Source organism: Octopus bimaculoides, chromosome 19 (assembly GCF_001194135.2).
Source record: "Octopus bimaculoides isolate UCB-OBI-ISO-001 chromosome 19, ASM119413v2, whole genome shotgun sequence".
In the NCBI taxonomy this organism is placed as follows: Eukaryota; Metazoa; Mollusca; class Cephalopoda; order Octopoda; family Octopodidae; genus Octopus; species Octopus bimaculoides.
In genome coordinates, this window is record NC_068999.1 from 23589125 (window position 1) to 23608703 (window position 19579).

At 34.9% G+C, this 19579-nt stretch overlaps 1 protein-coding gene across 2 annotated transcripts in view; it reads left to right on the top strand.

The window, feature by feature from the left end:
* Positions 1-19579, top strand: part of LOC106873101 (protein shank) — a 152164-nt gene that overhangs the window by 31397 nt on the left and 101188 nt on the right. Inside the window, exon 1 of one of the 2 annotated variants that reach the window (XM_014920327.2) lies at positions 1846-2000. The exons of the other annotated variant lie outside the window; for it this stretch is intronic. The gene's annotated coding sequence lies outside the window, so the exon portion shown is untranslated. Of the gene's footprint in view, positions 1-1845; positions 2001-19579 lie in introns of those variants that run through there. 2 annotated transcript variants of the gene reach the window in all.

Below are 19579 nucleotides of genomic sequence, written 5' to 3' on the forward strand. Positions count from 1 at the left end.
ATATATATATATATATATATATATATATATATATATATATATACAAGGTCTGATCAATAAGTATCCGGACTGTTGCCATAGTAATGAAGCTAAAGCTCGCAGAGTAAAGCAAAATTTTATGCAGATTCTCTGCTCAACTTTCTCTGTCATAGTCATTGCGCTGATCACACGCTACACACCTTCCTTCCAAGCACTGATGTAAACAGTGGAAGTGAGCTAGAACACTAAAACTTACTGCGCATGCACAGCAGAGTTAACAGTTATTTTTAATACTTTTCTCGCTGTATTGTGTATTCGTTTCTCTTTTTTCCATCTGTGATTCATTTATGATCATCTATGTAAATGAAGATATTTCCTTCATTTTGCTGCTTTTCTTTCTACAAAGTGAGAAGTTACATTGTGGAACTGCTATTTTAATGGGTTGTGTCTATTTATTACCCAATGAGATACATCTGCACTGCCAGATGCTTCTGAACCAGTTGTTGAGTGTCCCACCGGTGAGGGTTCAATGTTAAATGTGTTGAAACAATTGTCATGATTAATAATAAATTCTTGTACATTCCATCTTCCGTCTTTCATTTCTCATATACATATAAGGGTAAGATCAAGGATCCAAGTGTAGGAAGTTTGTAAGCTTCAAGCAGTCACTAGCAGGTATAGAAAACAAAAAGTGGACCATGTATATTCAGGAACAATAACAATTTATTGGCATTGAAGGTTACATGCTTATTCCCATATTGAAGTTAAAAGGAAATTCAATAAGCTGAAAATCTTTGTACAGCTCACAATTAGCAACTAGAGTTGTTATAAATGTGAATAAAATTTATGTGTGTGTGTATATATATATATATATATATATATATATATATATATATATATATATATATATATATATATATATATATATATATATATATATTCTTATAAGAATAGTTAAATTTTAGTATATATATAATATTTTAAGTTATTTTGAAATTAATTAAAATTTTTGTCGATATACTTCTTTAATACTATATGTGTGTCCTGGTTTCAAATTAAGTACGCTGCACTCCAGTTTGTTGTAAGAAGCAACTAAAAGGATTGTTGACAGAAAGGGCATCTGGCCCCATAAAACACTACCTCACAGAACTTGTCCCTGCTCATCCCGGCATAGAAAAGTGGGCCCAAAATTATGATGGTGACTACTTTATTTGTAGTTTCCATCTTTTTTATTGTTTTTTGTTAATATCTCATTTTGACCTCCAAAGAAGTTTCTATATCAAGGTAGAGCTTATCTTTTCATTCACCTACTTTTGAGTTGTGGTCAATATAGCTTCATGGTCAAATGACATGATGGTCACTGAAAGCAGATTGCTTATTAAGGTCATTATTATTTAGAGTTAGTTTTTTTTCTTTGCTATGAATTCATTGTTTTTTTTTTTTTTTATCATAAGAAGATTACTAACTTGCAATTGTTATTTTTTTTTCCCCCTCACATATAAGTTAATACCTTAATCTCCATCTGAAACAGTGTGAGTATGTAAATCTGGTGTAGATTATATAGTTGTCAGCTGTCTAATCTCACTTTATGCATCTCACTGTTAGTAGTTTTCTGTTATTGTTTAGTGCTTGCATTAACATTTCATTTGTGAAAAATCTTTTAATTTGTTAAACATTAATTTCTGTTTATTAGTTTTTGTGAGACAACTTTCACTTTTTAAGCCTGCCTTATTCTGTTGTACCAATCAGATCTTACTTAATTTTTACTATTTCCCCGCCCTAGTCTATTTCATGAACACACTTGCCAATGACCTTCAGTAAGCTAATGCTATCCAATGGATTGTTGATATTGATTAGTTTTATGATAATATTTCTCTGCTGCAAGTAGTTTCAGTTTTCGGTAATATTTCGTATGTGATATGAGTGTAAATAACTTGTACTCCTGATGGCAAATTTCCTAATTTCTTCAATTTCCATACTCTAAGATTATTACTTACCACAAATCATCTTGGAGTCTTTCGGTACAGTATTTCTATTATTATTCTTATTTTCAATTAAATTATATTTTTCTATACAATTATATTTTTTCATACCATCTGCCTTATACATTTACATCACCGATGTATTTGACTGTTTCTAAAATATTTTATTTTTGTACAATCTTATATCATTTTACTCAGTTGGTGATCTGCAGGAAATTGTTAAGCTAGATGCATTCATATAGGTACTACTTTTTGGAGTATTCGGATAATATTAATTCCTTAGAGTAAAAGATTATGATAACTGGGCACAGAGTGTAAATTTTATCATCAAAATGAAGAAAGTGTCAACAATATAAAATTGCTTTTTGTAGTTTTATGTTGACATGAAGGAAAATAAATTTTAAGGAGATTTAGATGAATAATATAAAATGTAATTGTAAATTATTTTTATCAGTAATAACTAATTTATAATATTAAAAAAAAAAATTAAATACCTATCTTCTGTTCACTCTTTTTCCTTTCCTCTTTTTCTTTATCTCTTTTTACTTTTATCACTTGATTATTTTTTCACCTTTACAAAAGTCATACCTTGCAAACCAAAAAAAAAAAAAAAAAAAGGAGAGAGAAAAAGAGAAATCTTATTCATATTTGATACAGCCCTGTAATAGATAACCTTATCTGAGATAACTGATTCTATTAACATAGACCATTACAATCAAATTGTTATAGAATTTATCTTAGAGTGGAAGTATGTATGATGCTTATAGATACAATAATTGAGCTAAAGTGATAGCATGTTGTCAACTTAATGTGACAGTCCCATAAAAGGGAAGAATGCTACTGTTATTTAGCCCTAGGAAACACTGTTTCCTGTTGGACTTGACACATTTCCTATGTCCTTATGTTTTCAAAGTGGACACAGGAAATGTGTCAAGTCCAACAGGAAACAGTGTTTCCCAGGGCTAAATAGCAGTAGCATTCTTCCCTTTTATGGGACTGTCACATTAAGTTGACAACATGCTATCACTTTATCGTGCTGCTACTGCATAAATCTCTGAGAGATTTAGAAATATATTATTTCAATAATTGAGCTATCTTAAATTTAACTACTTTGACATGAAAATGTATACATAAAACATTATTTCACCTAACGAGTTATCTGAAATTGCTTTTCATTTAATTAAGTATTTTGTTTATGCTTATAATTTCTAGTTATCAGAGTTCAAAATGTAATTAGTCATGCATAGAATTTTTAATATTGATTTCTAACATTAGAACAAGGCCACAGCTTTGGGGGAAGGATACAGTCAATTATGAGAATAATTCAATTTTATTGATCTTGGAAGGATGGAAGGCAAAAATTGGCCCCAAAACTGAACTCAGAATATAAAGAGCCTAATATTGATAATCCTCTTGTAAAGTTATGTGAAATAATTGCTCAAAATTAAAATTCTACTCTTGTCCCACCGCATGGTACCTTGAGCAAGTTTCTTCTACTATAGCCTCAGGCTGACCAAAGCCTTGTGAGTTGATTTAGTCGATGGAAACTAAAAGAAACCCATCGTACGTATGTATGTATGTTTGTGTGCTTTTTGTCAATGTATAGTGACAAAAGATTTAAACATTGACAAGGAAAATAAAAAACTAATGCTTAATCACTGACATCCCTTTAGATATTTGTTCGGCACCAAGTTGCATACACTTCCTTTTCACTCTCACCATTAGAAACACCATGAACCAGTATTTAGCCTGTTGAAAATATGTAGTAGTAATGCTATTGTTCACCAGTTGTGGTTAAGAAACACCCTTTACAACCACATGGTTTTGGGTTCAGTCCCACTGCATAGCACTATGGGCAAATCTTTCCTAATATAGTTCCGGGTTAACCAATGACTTATGGGTGAAATCTGGTAGATGGAAACTCTGTTGAAGCCCATTTTGTGTGTGTGTGTGTGTGTGTGTGTGCGTGCATGCATTTGTCCCTACTCCCCACTGCTTGACAACTAGTTTCAGTTTAGCAAAAGAGAGGATAGAATAAGTACTGAACTTTAAAAAAGTAAGTACTGGTGGGTGGGGTTGGACTTTTCAACTAAAACCCTTCAAGGTAGTGCCCCAGCATGATCGCAGTCCAATGATGGAAATAAATGAAAGATAAAAGATACTGAAACATACTTTTATTTTATGTAAGAGTATCCATCACTCAACTCGCTGAAATTAGTGTAGATTTATTATGAAACTACACTGTATGCTCTCTGGCATAGGCATGACAGATTTTAACAAAAGAAAATAATATTTTACAAAACACTACAGAGCATGATTAGTAAAATAGTTCTATATTGGAAATGTAGTTAAATATTTACAACATCAACTCTTTTTTAAAATTTTCCTTTACCCCTTGGACACACAAAACCAGTTACCTGGTTTCCATGATGCATAAGTGACTGAAATCACAACATTATCCCTGAATGGGACACCAGTCTATTGCAGGGTTCAAAGACAGGAATTTTGAGGGGAGGAGAACAAGATGATTACATCAACCCTGACACTTGACTGCTACTTATTTTATTGACACCAAGGGGAGGAAAATGGAGGCATGTGGCCTTGTTGTAAAGATGTTGCACTCACAAGTGCAAAATCATAGTTTTGATTCCTGGGCTGGACACTGTTGTGTTCTTGAGCAAAACACTTCATTTCACTTAGTTCCAGTCCACTTAGCTGTAAATGAGTAACTCCATGACAGACTGGCATCCCATTTAAGAGGAATGTCATTATCTTGGTCACTTATAAATCATAAAAGCTAAGTAATTAACCCCAATAAGTTCTAGGACTCGAGGCAGTAATGTCCAAGGGTAATGATGACAAAGGAATGAAAGACGAATTTGGCAGGATTTGAACTCACAACATAAAGAGTTGGAAGAAATGTCACTAAGAATTTTGTCCAATGAGCCTACAATTCTGCCAGCTTGCTACCTTTATAACACATACTACTATGACTCAGTTGAAAAGGACAATAAATATTATTCTTTAGCAGCAAGTATTTTAAATGACACTTCATTTTTGTATTTGGTTACAAAGTTCTTTATGTGAATTCATTCTGTTGTGTCTAGGGAGATTATGCCAATATCAATTACACACACACCAATTCAATTCCAATTCTTTACTATTAGTCAAATGGTTAAATATCTAGCCTATAACTCACTGATCTTTTGTTTAACTTCATTAAATTTAACCAATTGATGATAATAATAATAGAGGAGTGGAATTGAACCAGTGCATGTGTTATTAATAATGGTGTAATGACTGTCCCCAGACATTACAAAATTTTAAATGATTAATTATATTTCAAGCATATTAATAGGTTTTAAATATGTAAAATGATATCTCAGTAATTATTAATTATAATTTCATATAATGTTAAAAAAAATGATTCATAGTGTTTCAACATACAGTTAACTCTTTGAAACGCCTGTGTTAGAATGGTGGCAGCTGATGAAGGAGATGTTCTCTATGTGGCCTGTGTGTTTTCTGTACTCGTTTATCATTTTGTCTATGCTTTGTTTGCAATGTCCTGTACCCAGATATGCATCTATATATACAGGTAGATGTAAGCATGTACATACATGTACGTATATATGCATATACTCATTTATTATTTGTATTATACATATATATATACTGTATGTATATATACATACATACACATATACATACATACATACATACATACAGACATGTGTGTGTGTGTGTGTAGTTTTTTTATTAACCCTTTGCCTTTACTACATGAGTGTCACCGTCATGCAAACTGTGTCCTTTTTTTCATCCATGGAAACTTGTCTGGTGAAAGGAAAGTAATACCCTGGAAATAGCTGAGGGGTTGGCAACAGGAAAAGGTAATCTGACCACAGAAAATCTGCCTCAACAAATCCTGTCTGACCCATGCAAGTATGGAAAAGTGAATGTTAAAAGGATATTGACGATGATGATTATAAATTCAATTTATGATTCTATGCAGAAAGAATAAGTATTTGACTGATTAACTTCTGATAAAATATAAATATAAAAAAGACACTAACAAAAATTAACAAAATATTATAATCAACCAGCTTGGACTCCTTTTAACTTTATTGTTATTTAACATTACACTTGTATTATACAGTGACCATTTTTCTGGCAAACTGTCTATTCAATTTATTACTAATTGAAGAGTTTATAAGCTTCATCTGCCCATGATAGATTCTGATACATTATCTACTGTCAAGTTCCATCTTCAATATATTATCATCATCGTTTTAATGCCCACTTTTCCATGCTTCAGCGGGTCAAATGGTGTTTTATATAGGCAGATTTTCTACAATCAGATACCCTTTCAGTCGCCAACCCTCACCTCTATCCATGTAAGGTAACATTTATCCGTGGCCAGACAGGTCTTCAAAGAATTTCGGAAATGAATGACTCGCTTGTATGAAAGTGACACTCATTTACAATTATCACATAATGTCAAAACAAAGTGATTCACACTCATTCACACATGCATGCACAAACATGATGAACTTCTACTTAGCCCAGAACTATAGCAGAAGACACTTGCCCAGGGTACTATGCAGTGGAACTGAACCCAAAACCATGTGGTTGGCAAGTAAACTTCTTATACCCACAGCCATACCTGCTCCTATCTACTATATCCAATGAACCATTAAACCATAGTCAATAATTTTCAGTTTTAATTACTGAAAGTAAACAGTGAACTGGCAAAGTTGAGAGCGCATAAGACAAAATACCTTGTGGTATTTTGTACCAGCTGTTTGTGTTGTAAGTTTGTGGATGGTAGATTTAATCTGTCTCCTACTTTAACACATCCACCTGGTATTTAGGTACTTCAGCAGCATTTAGTTTATTGCAAGTATTCTATCCAGGTCTCTGGTTAAATGATACGTTCCTCTCTGGTCTCGGAGGCCTTGTAGAAATAAAGAGTCACTGGTACTATCCTTCATTCTTTGTTTAAGTGGTAAAAAAAAATACATATAACATTGCTGTTCTTGTCTATCACTACAGTACACTATCAAATTTCACTGCAGTTCATCCATAGTTTTGTTATAACTATTTCCCTTTCAAAAAGCCTACGCTTGACTTTCCATACTGTAGTCAAGTATACTACTGTGTGAGGTACTCTTTCACAAAAAAACTGATGAAAAATTAACTTCATTTTTTTTCTTTTTTTTTTCGTCCGTTTTCTATGCCGGCATGTGTTGGACAGCTTGACAAGCCAAAGGCCACACTAGGTTCCATAGTCTATTTTGTCTTAGTTTCTATAGCTGGATGCCCTTCCTAATGTCAGTCACTTCACAACTTGTACTGAGTGCTTTTTACGTGGTGCCTGCACCAGTGCTTTTTATATGGCACCAGCACTCACACTAATGCTTTTTACATGGCACTTTGGTTTTAGGATCTCAATTCTGTGTCCTTGAGAAAAACAATGCATCCCATATCTCACTCCTCTGTCAGTTTCCTTCAGAAGGTTCAGTGTTTCATAAGGTTAACTTGCTTATATAACTTAAACACATAATAATTTCACAACTACTTCACTACAAGTATATTTTCTGTGGCCACATGTGCAGCCACACCTCTTTTAATACTGTCTTTATTGCTGTTTTACTTCTAATATAGTTTATACCTTTTCATCTACCTTAATCACATATTCAATAAGCTTTCATCTCTAGTTAATACATAACTTTAAAATATGACCTTACCTTCTGTAACACTTGATACTGACATTGAAATAGTTAATGATTTAATTTGCCTCTCTATTTTCCCACCGACCTCTTTGAGAATGTTACTGTTTATGTAACAAAATTTCCAAGGTGTCATACCATACTTCATTTGTCATGGCTGTCAAATTGTTTTTCTGGTAAAACAAAACCTGTTTCTGATTATCTGGGTCATATTTGCTGCACACTCCATCAGTGGCTTTTCACTCTAACATTTTTATCTGTCTCTTGGTGAGATGTTCTTTTTTATTTTAGCTAATAGAGAAACTGAGAGCTATAGATTTTTGAAGAAGTAAAATAGCAGCTATGAATGCACTCATTATCAGATTAGTTCAGAGTTGCTAATGAGATCAGTTAGTCTCATTGCTTGAATCTCTAATAAGTATAATTGCTTAAATTATGCTTTATATTTATTCATTACACTTCTTTCCTTCAGCTTCATTCACATATTTAAAATTAGTAAAAATAAATTTAAAGTCAACTATGATAATAGTTTCTGGGCTGTCATTTGACTTCATGAAATTGCAGTTCTCTTTTTTTGCTACCTTTATTTCTGCATAAGTTGTTGGGCCTTTATTTCACTTTTCTTTTTCTTTAATTCTACTCCTCCTTTCTCCTTTAATTAATTCCTCTAAGACAGTGATTTCCAATGTGGGGCATACGCTCCGCTGGTGGGGCCTGGGAAAATTGTGGTAGGGTGCGAGATCCAAAATTTCTTTTCCCTTTGTTTTTTTAGTGAGATATGGAATTTTCACAACAAACACACTACACCTACACCCAGCCTACCCAAACCAATCCATCTAACCAAGAATACTGCGTGAAGACTGTTTGTTACAGTATAGTATTATTCTAATGCCCTAGTGTGGATATTTCTTTAAGGAAAGTATATAATTATGAGAAGTCAATAAATTATTAATCTTTTAACATATGTCACTGGCAGGGCATATATTTTTCTGGACAGTTATAGTGGGACCTGGGGGAAAATAGGTTGGGAGACACAGAGCTAAGCTATTCATGTCTCTGTTATGGAACATCACAGAGGCAAGTGGTGAAGTATTTTGGGACCATATTCACAAATGATGGGAGACAAGCAGCTGAATTCGATGTCAGAATTGCAGGTGCTGACACAGTAATGCACCAGTTCCTGCATTTGATTCAATTTGGTTTTTATGCCTATCATCACCTGTGGTCAATAGTATTGGTAATGACTGAAAGAGTACAATCTCAAATACAAGCAGCTGAAATGGGGTTCTTGCAAAAGATTCCTTGATTAACATTACTCTATGGGGTGAGTAGCTCAGAGATCAAGGAGTCTCTTGTGATTGAATCACTGCTTCTCTTCATTTAGAGGTCACAACTCCTCTACTATGGACATGTGGTTAGAATACTGCAGGAATGGATCACAAGACAGATTCTTCAAACTGAGCCAACCAGCAGGAGACCTAGGGGTAGACCAAGACTGAGATGGTTGGCTAATATCATTATCTTGATTGTTCACACTTTGAAATCCAGTAAGAAAGTATAATAATGGTTGCTTTTGATAGGACCTCATGGTGGAGGTGCCTGCAGACTCTCAGAAACAGTGTGCTGTGAAAATGGATGGATGGGTGTATACAACTCTTCACTTTTTTTCTTTCATATTAGAAAAATATATGGAACAAAAACAATTTTTTAAATTGTCCATAAATGAGGATAAATTTCATACATAAAATCATAGTCTTGTTCAAATTTAATATATAGAAACATAGTTAATCTTGCTGTGTAAATTTTATTAAAACTGCTATTTAAGTGCTGAGATTGATGCCCTAAGCATGTCAATCTCCAGCATCCTGATGAATAAGTTACCAAACACTTGTTAAGTTTGAGTTTCGACATCAAATTTTTATACAGCCTGACTAAATGCATTTTCACTTATGATGTTTATTCACTAACTTGCTGATCATGTAGTCATTCTTACCAATCATAAATGAGGACCTCTCTTCTATTTTCCAATCAGAAAAATCACACAATTCATCAACATGAGATCACTTTTACTACCAATCAGTTAGTTCTGTTCTGTCCATGAATATCTAGACTGATGCTTATCTCTAGTCTATGTGATATGAAAGGTTATTCTCCCCATATAAGATGCTAGTCTATTGAAGGTCTGTAATTTTCTTATCAGATAACTGAACTCAGCACTCAAAGATAACAAACCGTTTATTAATTTTACAATGTTCTTGCTGCTTACAACAGTGACCTGTATGATACTGTTATACTTAGAAACAGAGAGACTCCAAGGTTGTTTTTTTTTTATGAGTTTGTCAGAGAATGAATGACAATGTTTATTACCTTGCTCATTAAGACTAATGATACCCAGTTTGAGCATCTATTGGTCAATATCTTCAACATATGCTGATAACTGAAGAACTAGCAATCTGGTGCAAATACTTCTATCTAAATGAATGCTGCTAAACATATCCAAGGATATGGTAGTGATGTTAAACCAGGAAACATATTAAGGATAGCACCCAGCTGGATGTCTACCCAAGTGCTAGAGACTTGAGTGACATGGTTATAGATACAATGCATTGTGAATAACATAGGATGAAGCACCCATCTTAAATATATTTAATTTTTATAAATTATTTTTATATGTTCTATGTATCTGATGATATTAATAGCTATTTGTGATATCTATATCACACTACACATTGACTACAAGCACAATGAGAGAACCCCTGTGAGGTTGCTTGACCTGTAAGAAATAGCAAATAAATACCTATAGCCAAGTCACTCAATTCTCTAGCATTTGGAAAAATCACATACTATTATTTTTTTTTTTTTTTTTTTTTCCTAATTTTTTACTTGCTGACTCTGAAGAAGTGTCCATATCCTTCACAGATCATCTAAGGCTGGTGTATCTGAGGGCATGTTCTGTTTAAAGTGTTGCTAGTTGACACCTGAGACAGAAGCAGGAGAGGAGTTCCAGAGTGTTGAGGTTGTAAGGAAGAAAGAATTGGCAATATTCACCTCTGTTGAATTTTTATAATGAGAAACTATGCACTGACTTTTTCAATGAAATTAAGCTATAAAAATAATATTTGTATTCAAAAGGCAATTAGATTAAACACCATTTACATTCCAGATTGATAATTTATGTTAATCTGTTTTGTTTTCAAGGACAATTGGATTTATCTTTTTACTTTAAAATGATTGAAGGTAATTTATGATTTGATATAGTGGAAAATCTCTAACCTTGACACAGACACTGAATGTATTTTCAAATGATACATAATAATCTCCTATTATATTGATTAAAAAGTTGTTACTATTTTTTAAAAATTCCTCTTCTACTTATTTTAGGGAAGGTTTACAGTAATCTAGCAAATAGTTAACTGAAATATCTCTACATAAATTCACATTAGAAATTTAACTAAATTATTTAAACAATATTTCAATATGTTTAATTATGAACTGATCACATAGATATAGCAAGCCATTCTTCCATAGGTATAAGAACATTTCATCATCATCCTCATCTCCTTCTTCTCTTCCTTCTCCTCATCATCAATATTATCTGTTTTCCATGCTGGCATAGGTTGGGTGGGTTATCATGATCTGATTCAGTTCTTATTTGGAATAAATACCCTTTTAGATGGACTGCAAACTACATTACCCTCATATATTCAATTTTGAGCATTATTTCTATGACTGGATGTATTTCCTAACACTAACCATTTTACAAAGTGTACTGGGTTCATTTTATTGTGCCATCAGCATTAGAGAGGTTGTCTTCTTTTCAGCAAAGATAAAAGGTCCTCTTTACTCTATGTTGTCCCTGTTCATTTGCCAGTCACTTTACAAAATTTGTCTGGTTATATTTTATTATGGCACCAAGACTAGAGTGGTTGCCCATCATCATCATCATCATCATCATCATCGTTGTCGTTTAACGTCTGCTTTCCATGCTGGCATGGGTTGGACAGTTTGACTGAGGACTGGCAAGCCAGAAGGCTGCACCAGGCACTAATCTGATCTGGCAAGCCAGAAGGCTGCACCAGGCACCAATCTGATCTGGCAAAGTTTCTACAGCTGGATGCCCTTCCTAATGCCAACCACTCCGAGAGTGTAGTAGGTGCTTTTACGTGCCATTCAGGCGGTTCTGGCAACGACCATGCTCAAAAGATGTTTTTTTACATGCTACCTGCACGGGAGCCAGTCCAGCAGCACAGCTATATGGTAAGAAGTTTGTTTCCCAACCTCATGGTTCTGGGTTCAGCATGGTACATTCAGCAAATGTCTTCTACTATAGCCTCAGGCTGACCAAAGCCTTATGAATGGAATTGGTAGATGGACACTGAAGCCTTATGAATGGAATTGGTAGATGGACACTGAAAGAAGCCTGTCATGTGTGTGTGTGTGTGTGTGTGTGTGTGTTTGTGTGTGTTTATCCCCAGAACCACTTGGCAACTGGCATTGGTGTGTTTATGACCCCTTAACTTGTGACTTTGGCAAAAGAGTCCAACAGAACGAGTACCAAGCTTACAAAAAAAAAGTACTGGAGTTGATTCATTCAACTAAAAATTCTTCAAGATGGCACCCCAGTATGGCCACATTCTAATGACTGAAACAATTAAAAGATATACGTTTGGTGAAAAAAATAGGAAAATAGAACTCAAAGCATGAATACATATTTTCTTCTTAATCATTAATTTGGCAAGCTGGCAAAGTTGTTAGCTGTGCAAAAATGCTTAGCTGCATTTTGTCTGTCTTTATGCTCTGAATTCAAATTCCATCGAGGTCAGCTTTGCCTTTCATCCTTTCACGGTTGATAAAATAAATACCAGTTAAACACTGGGGTTGATATAAGCAACTTACTCTGTCCCCTGAAATTGCTGGCCTCGTACCAAAACTTGAAATTATTATTAATTTTCATTTTGTGTATTGGCACTTATCAAAGTAATAAGTACCAATACAGGAAACTCTCAGCCCTTGAGTCACCCTGTTGCTTCAGCTTATTAATAATGCTTTCAAATTTTCGCACCAGGCCAGCAATTTCAGATGAGTGGGTAAGTTGATTACATCGACCCCAGTTTTCAAATGATGAAAGGCAAAGTTGACCTTGGCAAAATTTCAACTCAGAACATAAAGACAGACAAAATGAAGTTAAACATTTTGCCCATCGTACTATCGATTCTGCCAGTTCACTGCCTTCTTCTGCTTATTAATAGAATATATATATATACATCATCATTTTAGCATCCACTTTTCCATGCTTTCATGGGTTCTGACAGTTTATGGACAGATCTTTTCCGTGCATACATGCTCTTATAAATGTGTGTATACATGCACACACACACACACACACACATACACATCATCATCATCATTATCATGATCATCCTTGTTTTACATTTGGTTGTCCATTCTGGCATGGAATCTAAGTCAGATGTTATATGATTGTATTACTCTCCAAAATGTGCCTGAGACTTCATTTTATCTGTGGCTTACATTTATAATGTGGATTCTTTGACTGAATGCTCTTTTTATCACCAACCACTTTACAGACTGTATTGTATACATTTTCAATGTGGCACTAGAGGTGTTCTCTTGTCCCTGACAACACTAAAGGGTTCTATTTATCTTGCTGTCTCCATTAATTCATTCAACCACATAGATACACACATGCACACATATGTAAGCATCATCATCATCGTGTGTCCACATTTCCATGCCTGCTTAGAATAGTCTTTTGAGGCAGATGTTCTACAGCCAGATACCCTTCTGGTCACCAATCCTCATCTGTTTCCAAATAAGGTAATATCTCCTCATGTTTTCCCAGAATATTGGAAATGAATGACACTGCATGCATGACATTAACACTCATTTGCAACTACTATGTGATGCCAAAACAAGGACACACACGCACACATGCACACACACACACACACACACACACACACACACATAAATGGTGGGATTCTTTCAGTTTCCATCTACCATATCTACTCACTAATTACTAGTCAATGCTGAGTGGTAGATACTTCTCCAGGGAAAGACTTAGTATTCACAACTATCCATCTGTTACATTTCCTGGTGAATATAAAGTCTATCTGACCAAATTGGTAGGTGGATGGGTAGGTGGGTGGGTGGTTGGTTGGTTGATTGGTTTCCTGAAGTTAGTTTTGCAAATGTTTGGGTCATGTGCATTACAGGATTCCAGAAGTCTTGATCTTTCCTCATTCCTTGTTCCATAACCATGACTTCCGTGTACACCACAGAAGCTATCACCTGTTGCCTGTCAGGTCCATTAATATTGATTTCAAATTTTGGACAACAATTTCAGAGGAGGGAGTAAGTCAGTTACATCAACCCCAGTACTCAATTGCTATTTATTTTATTGACCTTGAAAGAATGAAAGGCAAAGTGGACCTCAGCAGAAGTTGAACTCAGAATGTGAAGACAGATGAAATGCTGCTAAGCATTTCACTCCATGTGCTAACGATTCTACGAGCTGGTCGCCTTCTGTCAAATCCATTTAATATCAAGAGCTAAGAAAACAAGGTCACTGTTATTTGTTATAAAGATAGTCTGAAAGAAGACCTCATAAAAGCAATCCCTTTGTTCATCTGCTAGTCCTAATTGTGGTATATATGCAGTGTTAAATGTTGCTGCTGTGCTGTCCTAAACCAGTCTAAGTTTAATTTTATCACACATTCCAACTACTTCAATTACTTTATGTATTGTTTCTGAACATCACAATCCCCTGCAGTCCCACCCTCTGGTCTCACTAACTTAAAGAGAATCAACTTACTTTCATGCTTGGCACTCTCTCACCAATCGGTATTAATGAATTATTCACCTTTTGTTAAAAAAATTATCATTTTAAAGTCCACTTTGCATGAGTCAGATTTTCTATGGCCAGATTTGCTTCATGGTGCCAACCTTCACTTGTTTCCAAGCAAGGTAATATTTTCCCATAGCCAGATATCTTTTATCATGGAAGACTAAACAAAAAAAATCACTTTTATGATGGTGATTCTCATTTACAACTTTCATATGATATCAAGACAAGAACACACACACACACACAGGTGATATCATATATTCAGGAGGGAAGGCAGTCCGCATCACTTTTTATGAGACCTCTGAGACTGGTGAGAGGGAGAGTGATATCCTTAAACCAAAAACCTAACCATAATGTTTGCATGCGAGAAAGCAAAAGGACTATGATGATTGGCAAGATATTGCAAGACTCATACAAAGCCTACCAGAAAGCTAAAACAAACAACAGACAGCAATGACAGTGGGCAGTGAGGCTGGTGGTGGTGGCTGTTGCTGCTGCTGCTGCTCATGTGTTTTTGTAAAGCTGAAAAAACTTCATCTCTTCACAAGTAATTAATGCATATGCTCTATTTAGCATATTGAATTTGCTCTTTTTCATATTTGTAAATGCAAATTCACACATTTGCTTATATATACATATATAACTATAACTGGCACTCTGTCGATTACGACAATTAGGGTTCCATTTGATCCAGTCAGCAGAACAGTCTGCTTGTGAAATTAACGTGCAAGAGGTTGCGCACTCTGCAGACATGTGTACCCTTACCGTAGTTCTCAGAGAGATTCAGCGTGACACAGAGTGTGACAAGGCTGGCCCTTTGAAATACAGATACAACTAATTTTTGCCAGCTGAGTGGACTGAAGCAATGTGAAATAAAGGGAAATAAAGTGGAACAACATAAAATAAAGTATCTTGCTCAAGGACAGAACACATCAACAGGAATTGAACGCATGATGCTACAATCATGAGCCAAATACCTTAACCACTAAGCCACGCACTTTCACACATACACACACACACACACATATATATATTGTTGTCTAATAGTCAGATAAAATAGGCACTCGAATATTTGACATTAGAATGGATATATTAATCAAAGTAAACAGTATTATAGACCCATGGTCCATTTCAGCCTATCTTACCAATCAGTTTCACACTGGATATAGGATAACAGGATGGTTATCCAAATATATGTGTTCTTCAGAGACTTTTCTCCCTCTGACTCAGGTGTGTACCTACCTTTTTTTTCCACTTCCATTTGAATATTATGTATGTAGGCATACTTCAACTTCATTCAATTGATTCCAAATATCCAATTGTTAGATGAGAGATTGATAAGTGAGTGGCTAATTCTCATAGAAATAATCTTATAAGATGAGCATTTATAAGATTACATTCTCGTTATTTAGGATCAGTACATTTTGCCTGGATTTCTGAGATGAGGAATTATCATTATTATAATACATTGATGTATTTGGATTAGTGTCATCTTGTTTGATTGTTAGTCCTGTTTCAATTGTTGTATTCACCAGCTTTCTTCATGTAACTGTCATATGTGACAACATTCTCAGAATTCGAACTGTACCCTTTATTAAACCTACAGTGGTTGTAGGAAGTGCTTTAATTGTGAAAGAACATTGAAGCATTTTCTTTCAATATATTACCAATGTATTACCATAAAATAAATTTTTAAAACAATTTATATTTAAAGCTTCTAATTTTCTTTACCCAACCATCCTACAGAAAAATCGGATAGTAAATCATCATCATTTAACGTCTATTTTCCATGCTGGCATGGGTTGTATGGTTTGACAGAAGCTGACCAGCTGAAGGGCTGTTCAAGATCCATATCTGTTTTGGCATGGTTTCTAAGGCTGGATGCCCTTTCTAACACCAACCATTTTACAGAATGTACTGGGTGATTTTGCACACCCCCGATATGGGTACTTTTTATGCAGCACCAGCACTTACCAGCCTACAGAATTAGGGATGCTCAACTGGTGAGGATTTCAAGAGACAAGCCTGTATGCAAGGGCAAATACGCCTTTACTTATCTTGATGTGTCTTTTCAAGCACAGCAAACTGCTAGGAATTTTGGTCCCCTGTCATCCCCTCTGTGAGTCCCAAGATAGTTTTATGTATCTTCGATGACACAAACTTTATGAAAAGACTCAACATGTTTAAATTGTCTTGGGTTAGAACTGTATACAGCTCCACCAGAAGATTAATTTAAAGCAATCCAAACCCTACTTTATAAAGTATTACTCCTCAGCTGAAAAATCCAAGAAGTGATCATGTGCCGGTAAAAGACATATAAACTTATCTAAACTATGAATCAGGTATGGGCAATCATTTTCAAGAAGCAGGCCACATGAAACATGGTTCATCATCAAGTGGATCTGCACTGTTTAAAGTATTCAGTTCATATTTTAATGCACCTTATTTTTCTCATAAAGTAAGGCTACAATTTATCCATGACTATTATCATCACCATGTCTTTCAATTGCTAATTCTTCATCTATGGTCACAAGTCCTATAGTCAATTACAGTGCCAGTCAAACTGACAGGTTTCCCTGACAAAGATTATTAAAAGTGTAGTAATTTGCTCTGGGGAAAAATCCAAAGTTGAAGTATTTTATGCCTTGCTTTCCATTCCATACTTCCATCCTGCATTCCAATGATTGTAACATTTCCACTCTTTTCCGGGCTTCAGGATTTCACCATGACCCTGGTAGGGTAACTAACAGGTGTTATACCTTGCCAAAGAGCAACTCATGATTTTGTCCAGGACTTTTTATCAAGTACGTACAGCTAACCTGCATGCCTACAGGCTACTGTCCTAACTGCAGACTGGTGATCTGATGGATGGTGGTTATCATCACAGCACCATGACTGATGCAAACCTTGTTATCCATAACTTTTACCTCCTTCTCTTTCTCACTATTTTCTCATAATCATTCACCTCCACCCCCACACACACACACATTGCTGTACTATTCTTCTTGTCTCATTAATAGACCATATAAACCAGTGGTTTTCAATCGGGGTTCACATGGCCCCTGCAAGTCCATATAAGATCTTAGGGGGCCCACACAACAAAATAGTAAACTGGAGATCTACAATAGTATTTTAAGGACCCCTGTAAAAATTTTGCTTCAGATATAAGTATTGGTATGTATTGCAAGAAACAGCTAGGTTTCTTTCTCTAACATTTTACATAGTTCAACTAACAAAAGTTAATGTGTGATAAACAAAATAGGAATTTTGAAAGAAGTTTCTATAAAACTAGTTTTTAAACATCATATGGCTATGGAGTGGGGGTGGGGTCAACCAGAATAAAATAGTAATCAAAGGGGTCCATAGATAAAAAATGGTTGAGAATCCCTGATATAAACAATCATAAGAATGACTGTTTACACCAGATAAACTTGGACCACTTATATACACACTAGCTATCTGTAACATTTCCCCTTCATGATCTCTCTCTCATGCCCTTCTTACACTGCCCCAACATATATCCATTCTTCTTGCACATCAAACCTTATGTATTTTCATAATTTGAACACAAGAAATGGATCAAAAATACCACACCACATTGATAGTACTTCATGCATACCGTTAATAATTATGTAACTACTTTGCATGGCTTCAGACTCTATAATTTTATAATCACTTAATTCTCTCTTTCTCTCAATTTCTTTTTAATGATCATTTTGATTTTATAATCACTTAATTCTTTTTGTTTATCTCTCTCTCTCTCTCTCTCTCTCTCTCTCTGTTTTTTTCCCTCATTTTATTTTTCAGTTTTTTACAGTATATTTTATAACTATAGGTCCAACATTGGAGGACCATGTGGTACATGTGATAATATGACCACCATAACAATCATACATCAATACGTTACTATCTCTATTAGAATAAATACTGTCAACATTTATTTGTTTCTACCCAGAGTGTTCCCAAAGCTCCATAAAACTATCTATATATTTTCAGTTAATTTCCTCTTTCTACTCTTTTACCATACTCATAGTTACCTCTAATACAAATACTTACCAACTGTCTCTTGGTCACCAAGTGATTAAAATTACTTCCCCTCGCCTGGTGAACTTAACAAATCTCATACTGTTTACCTATTACTCTGTTAGGGACCTCTCAATGTACAATCATGCTGCAACTGGACCCAACTTCTAAGCAGAACTTAACTCTACTCAGCTCTCTCCACATAAGTTCTCCAAAATTAGTGTTCATAGGCACAGGTGTGGTTGTGTGGTAAGAAGCTTGCTTCCTAACCACATGGTTCTGGGTTCAGTCCCACTGCATTGCAGCTTGAGCAAGTGTCTTTTTCTACAACCTTGGGTCAACCAAAGCTTTCTAAATGGATTTGGTAGATGGAAATTGGAAGAAGCCTATCGTATGTGTGTGTGTGTGTGTGTGTGTGTACATATATACATATATATATATCTACTATATATTTGTGAAAAGGGTGAACGGTGTCTCACAAGCAGTTGTGAAAGCAAAAGTGTTAATAAATATGGTTGGATTGACCTGAAAATATGTACACCTATGTTAAAAGTGGTGGGGAGTTTGCTCGATTGAAAGACGTGGCCTCTAGGGCAAAATTCTTCATATTTTAAAATGTGGCCTGAGTTGACCCAAATGAAATCAGGTTATAATACTAGTATATATCTATCTATCTATATATATAAAAATGAGAATGTCTGTCTGTCTGTCTGTCTGTCTGTCTGAATCCCTAAAACTCGAGAACTACGCAACCAATTTCATTCAAATTTTACACATGCCTTACTTAGGGTTCCAGTTGTGTTTTAGTCAAAAAAAATTATTAATTTCTTGCAGAGTTCGAGCACACGGCAACATAATATCTCCTCCACTATTTAAGTATTACGTGTCAAAAGTGAAACAAAAACACTCATGTCAAATACTTTCACTTTAAAAATGAAACTATTCCACTAACTGAAACAATCACATTTCGATACTGTAGTGACAGATACTTTCACAGAGAG